A 6,253-nucleotide genomic window follows, 5' to 3' on the forward strand; every position below is an offset into this window, starting at 1 on the left:
TTTTTACGGATAAGATTCCTTTCAGAGTTCAGAGACTTAAATTCTTGGTTTTCTAGACGTTCTGACTCAGTAGCTGACAGACCAACAGTCCAAACCCCAGAGGGAACATCAGCGTTTGTGCAATACTCACAAGAAGGAGCAAATAAATGGAATTACAGCAGAACAGCTGATTTACATTTACAGAGTTTCTAGATTTTAGTTTCATACATCAGACTCCTCCAGATGTTCTGGTTGCTCAGAACTATTAGAGATGATAGAAGAAGAACCCAGGATCATCTAGAAAAGGTTCTGAACAGAAACCAGATCCAGTGTTCAGACTGAGACACCTGGATGGATATAAAACTGGTCTGGTGTCAGTTTTTACCAGAACTCAGATGTTTCTCCTCCTAAATGTCATGGTTCTATCTGCTGGACTGATGAAGTTCTGGAAAAGTCCATTAGAAAGTGATAAATCTGGACCCAGAAACAGGAACTGGACAGTTTCCAAGAAATTCAGATAAATTTAAAGTAATTTTATACAAATTTGGAGTCATTTTGGACAATCTGAGTAAATTTGAACAAACCATGAGTCATCTCAGAACATTTCAAGTCATTTTGGTCAAATTTCAGTCATTCTCCACAAATTTATGACAAATTTTGAGTCATTTGAAACCATTTTTGAGATGTGGACAGTTTAAATAATAATCTTAAACAAAGGATGAGTCACTCTGGAACATTTGAGTCATTTTGGTCAAACCTCACTCATTTTGAAAAGATTTTCACTGTTTTTTTTTTTTTTTTTTACAGTTTGTCTTTTTATTGACAAATTGAACTTCACTTGGACTCTTGAATTTCCTTCTGCACTTCCTGTTTTGTCCTCGTCTCCCTGAACATCTGAACTAAAGTGTTTATCTGCTGCACTGATGAAGTTCTGAAAAGGTCCATTAAAAAGTGATAAATCTGGACCCTCCTCTATGGACTTCAAGGATCTGGAATGTTCTAAGTGAGACTAAAGTTAAAGACTGGAAGCAGGAAGGAGAACGTCCCCTGGAGAAAGTTCTAGAGTAGACCTCCCGACAACTGGAGAAAGTTCTAGAGTAGACCTTTCTCCAGTGGACATTCTCCTCTATGGACTTCAAGGACCTGGAACTCTGGAGATATTCCCAGTATGGAGGTAGAACTCTGATCACTGATAAAGAACCAGCTGGTTCTGAGGAGATCTGACTGGTTTTCTGGATCTTCTGGGGTATTTGGTCTGTCTGTGTCTGAACATTAACCTGAAGCTTCCTCTCAGATCATTTTTATTTCTTTCTTCACGTCTGAACTAATGGCAACAATAAAAACAACCAGAATTAAATGATTGTTGGACAATCTTCCAAACGGCGAATCTGAACACAAGACCTCAAACGTCAGGTGGTGCTGAGTCCAAGAACAAGAGAACTTCCTGAGACTTTCCTGAGCTGGTTCTGGACCTGCAGTTTACCAGAACCAGCTGTCTGAGCCGTGAACCTTGAGTTTGTTCTGATTGCACTAAAGCTCTGCTCTGGTCCAAGAAGACGACGACGGACTGGAGGCCTTTTGATTTTTCTTGTTTTTATTCTTGTGAGATCCTTCAGTTTGATTTTTGTTGTGAACATTTGTGTTTGTTGTGTGACGATGGTTTGGGATGACATTTAAGCCATCGTAGGTTTTCATGAACTCACTCTGCACTTTGATTCCTTTAGCTGGGACAGTTTAGTGACGGCAGACTATTCTAGGTTTCTGGCTTCCTGTCAACCTGTCGGCAGGTTCTCTAAACGTTCTCCAGCTTCTCCTGCTGCCAAATCCTCACGTTGTGTCTTTAAAGGTGGAAGGAAACGGGATGAAGCCGTTTCTTTCTCCAGATGGACGAACCGAATGTTTGGCTGCGATGTTCTTCAAACTTTACTGGAACCTTAAGATGAATATAGTTTTCTGAGTGAATAATTTTGTAATAAATCAGATTTTCTCTCAGTTCCTCTGCTTTTTCTTTATTCTCTGTATGAATGTTGATCCATTTATCACCACATTCAGAACCTCCACTGGATGGACGGAACATATGTTTGGGTTTCTCTGATTGGCTCCTGATTATCCAATCATAATGGCTCTGACAGGAGAACTATCTTTTCTTCTTCATAAATATTAGTTTGACTGCAGCCTGAGCAGTTTGCACTCAGCACAATTCTAACAATTCAAAGTCATGATATTTGAAGTTATTCTCAACATATTTCAGAACTGTAAATCCAGGATGTTTAAAGTTCAGCGTCTTTTCCAGTGGACATCAGGAGATCTGAACCTACACTTCATTAGTTAGTGCAGGGGTCACCAACACGGTGCCCGCGGGCACCAAGTCGCCCGCAAGGACCACATGAGTCGCCTGCAGGCCTGTTCTAAAAATAGCACAACTTGCAAGTGAGCTGCGTCTAAGATGTAATTTTTTCTGCCCCAATACATTTTAAAATGACAATGTCTTAAAAATAAAAAAAATAAAAATACGTTTATTATACGTAAAGTTAAGGTGAACTCTGACCTAGTTGAAAGGTCAGTATTGTGCGCATGACAAAACCTTCGGGCTTGTGGAGAGTAAGCTAGCGGGCAGTGGAAATGGTGAGAGGAGTGCAGTTTCCTACCCCAAAAACATGGCAAAAAAAGACAGAAAATTTATCATTTTCAAAGTGAATGGGAGGAAGAGTTCTTTTTTACTACCGTGAAAGGAAGCTGCGTGTGTTTCATTTGTGGGGCGACTGTGGCGACGCCGAAGCAGCACAATGTGGAGCAACACTTCACTACGCGTCATGAAAGCTACAATGCTAACTATCCACCGGGAAGCATTCTACGGTCAGAGAAGGCCCGTGAGCTAAAGGCAGCTTTGGATAAGCGGCAGTCTTTTTTTACGAAGCCGGCGAAAAAATCCCGAAAAGCAACCGAAGCCTCATTTAGAGCTACATATTTTCTGGTAAAGAAGAAAAAGGTCTTTTCAGACGGAGAAGTTTTCAAAGAAGCAATGATGATAGTTGCTAAAACTGTACTCAAAGATGAGAAAAACGGAAACGATCTAATTTCCACTCTCTCCGATGTCCAATTGGGGGCATCTACGATTGCTAGACGACTGTCGGCTATGTCTGGTAACTTGGCCGATCAGCTGGACCGGGATCTGAACAAGTGCAGGTGGTTTAGCATCCAGTGCGACGAGTCTGTTGACAACAGTAGTACAGCACAGCTGTTGGTCTTCATCCGGATGGCGTTTGAAGATTTCTCCACAAAAGAAGAACTCCTGACACTATTGCCCCTCAAGACAACTACAAGGGGAGTTGACATTTACAACGCTGTGAAAGAGTTTTTCGTGCAGAAAAAGGTACCATTGGAGAAGCTGGTAGCGGTAACTACAGACGGGGCTCCTGCTATGACCGGCCGACATACAGGTTTCATCGCTCACTGAAAAGGTGACCCAGACTTCCCAAAATTTCTACATTACCACTGCATCATTCACCAGCAAGCGTTATGTGCAAAAGTGATCGGCTTTGAGCATGTAATGACTCCCGTTGTGAAAATCATTAACAGCATCCGCTCCAAAGCGAAATAGCACAGGTCATTCAAGGTGCTATTGGAGGAGATGTCAGCTGAATATGGTGACCTGCTGCTGCACACAGAAATCCGATGGCTCAGCAGAGGACGAGTGTTGCTTCGTTTTTTGTCACTTTTGGGTGAAATCAAAGAGTTCCTGCAGTCTAAAGGGAAAGACGTTTCGCTGCTGGAGGATACAGAGTGGACACTTGACCTTGCGTTTTTAACAGACATTACTGGGAAACTAAACCACTTGAACTGTGAGCTGCAAGGCAAAGGTAAGACTGTTGCTGAAATGTTAAGTGGTTTAAATGCATTTAAAGCAAAGATGAACATTTTCTGTATGCATTTACAGAAAAAAAAGTGCTGCACTTTCCCTCTCTGCAGCTGGTGCTGAAAGACAATGCTTCTTCATCTGAGACATTTGACAGAGTTGCAGAAAAGTACTGTGAAGTCATACACAGACTTCTACAAGAGTTTGATAACAGGTTTTGTGACCTTGATCAGCTTGAGCCATGTGTGTCATTCATTTACAATCCTTTCATGAACATGGACACAACATGCATTGCTGAGCAATTCAGTGCAACGTTCAACTTGGATGCTGAACAGGTGGAGATTGAAATTGTAACATTACAAAATGACCTCCACCTCAAAGCCTACCAGGCTGCACCAAACTTTTGGTGCCTTGTTGACACAGAAAAGTACAGTGGCGTGTGCGCAAAGGCAATCTTCTCGGTGGGGGGAGGAGGGAAAAGCGGCGGGGGGGAGCGGCGATCGGCGCCCGCCCGCGGAGCGGGAGGTCGCTGGATCGATCCCCGGCCGCGGCGCCGGTTCGAAACGGCCGGTCCGGAACGAAACGGCCAAAACGAAGCACGTTAACGGGTACGGTGCCGTCGCGTGCGCGTGGCGGTACCGGTACGCGCACAGTATAAGCGTGAAAAATACTGCAGTATAAACACACACACACACACACACACACACACACACACACACACACACACACAGTTAAAATTACACATAAATTATACACGTATTCTGTATTTACTGATATACATGTACTCTTTGTGCACTCTGTGTGTAGTAATGTACTTGTGCACTCTGTGTGTAGTAATGTACACTCTGTGTGTGTGTAGTAATATACTTGTACACTCTGTGTGTAGTAATGTACACTGTGTAGTAATATACACTCTATGTGTGTGTGTGTGTGTGTGTGTGTAGTAATATACTTGTACGCTCTATGTGTGTAGCAATGTACACTCTGTGTGTGTAGTAATATACACTCTATGTGTGTGTGTGTGTGTGTGTGTGTGTGTGTGTGTGTAGTAATATACTTGTACGCTCTATGTGTGTAGTAATATACTTGTACGCTCTATGTGTGTAGTAATGTACACTCTATGTGTGTAGTAATATACTTGTACACTCTGTGTGTGTAGTAATGTACACTCTATATGTGTAGTAATATACTTGTGCACTCTGTGTGTAGTAATATACACTGTGTGTGTGTGTGTGTGTGTGTGTGTGTGTGTGTGTGTGTGTGTGTGTGTGTGTGTGTGTGTGTACTAGGATACATGTACTCTGATTTATTTCCATAACTCTACTAACAGACTGTTTCCCTCCAGGAAGCTGTGGAGCATCAGAACCAGAACCAGAACCTCTAGATTCCATCTGCATCTCAGTGAGCATCAGCTTCTAATAGAACTCTTATTCCATGTCAGGAATTTAACTTTTGCATTTATACAGTCTGACTGATGTCCTCATCTTCTCCTCAGTTATAATACTTATTTATCATTTGCTTTCACGACTAATAATACTGCTACCAGTACTATTAATCACTACAACTAATACTACTACCAGTACTAATAATACTACTTTAAATGTACCACTCCTCCCTCAGTAAGCCACTTTACACACACACTGTAAATGCTGCTGTTTATGTGTTCTTATATTGGTGTTATTTTTATTGTTACTGTTTTTTTCTTTACTACTTTTAGTTCTTAGTTTCTTTCCCTGATTACTGCACTCAGAGCAGAGACTCACCAGAGTCACATTTCTTATTTATGTGTACAAAGTGGGCCAATAAAGCTGATTCTGATTGTGATTTGATTCATTTCTTTCTTCTATTGGTGTATTTCATGCTGTTTTTTAGACTTATTCCTGCTGGAACCACAGCTAGCACCTGTCCATCATGTTCTACACCAACCTTCAGACCTCATGTTCCAGCTGATAGAGCCTGATGATCAGGTTGACCTCTGACCTCTGTGTTAATGTGTTTTACTGAGCCGCTGAGGTTCGGACGTCCTCAGAGTGATGCAGATAAACCAACAGGAACACTGAAGATGCAGTTTTCTTTTGGATGCATCAGTGATTTCTGGATGTTCTGACGGTTTGGGAACCCAGCAGAACATCTGCTTTAAGTGCTTCATAATAAATACACATAAAATCTGTCACAATAATAAAGTGCAGCATATTTTTTACACCGGCAGGTCAATTAAAGCAGAAGAAGGCAGATGTATTGATCAGTGATCAGGTTTTTAACTGCACATGAAGTGATCCTGATCAGAAAGTCTCCAATTATTAATATTAATAACAATATTAGTGTCATGTGGTGCATTAACATGTAAATAGAAGCTAAATTTAAAGCTTTTAACAGCTTTAATCCATCTGGTTTAAACAACACAGTGTGTATGTATAT

This window comes from Amphiprion ocellaris, chromosome 7 (genome assembly GCF_022539595.1).
Source record: "Amphiprion ocellaris isolate individual 3 ecotype Okinawa chromosome 7, ASM2253959v1, whole genome shotgun sequence".
Classification (NCBI taxonomy): Eukaryota; Metazoa; Chordata; class Actinopteri; family Pomacentridae; genus Amphiprion; species Amphiprion ocellaris.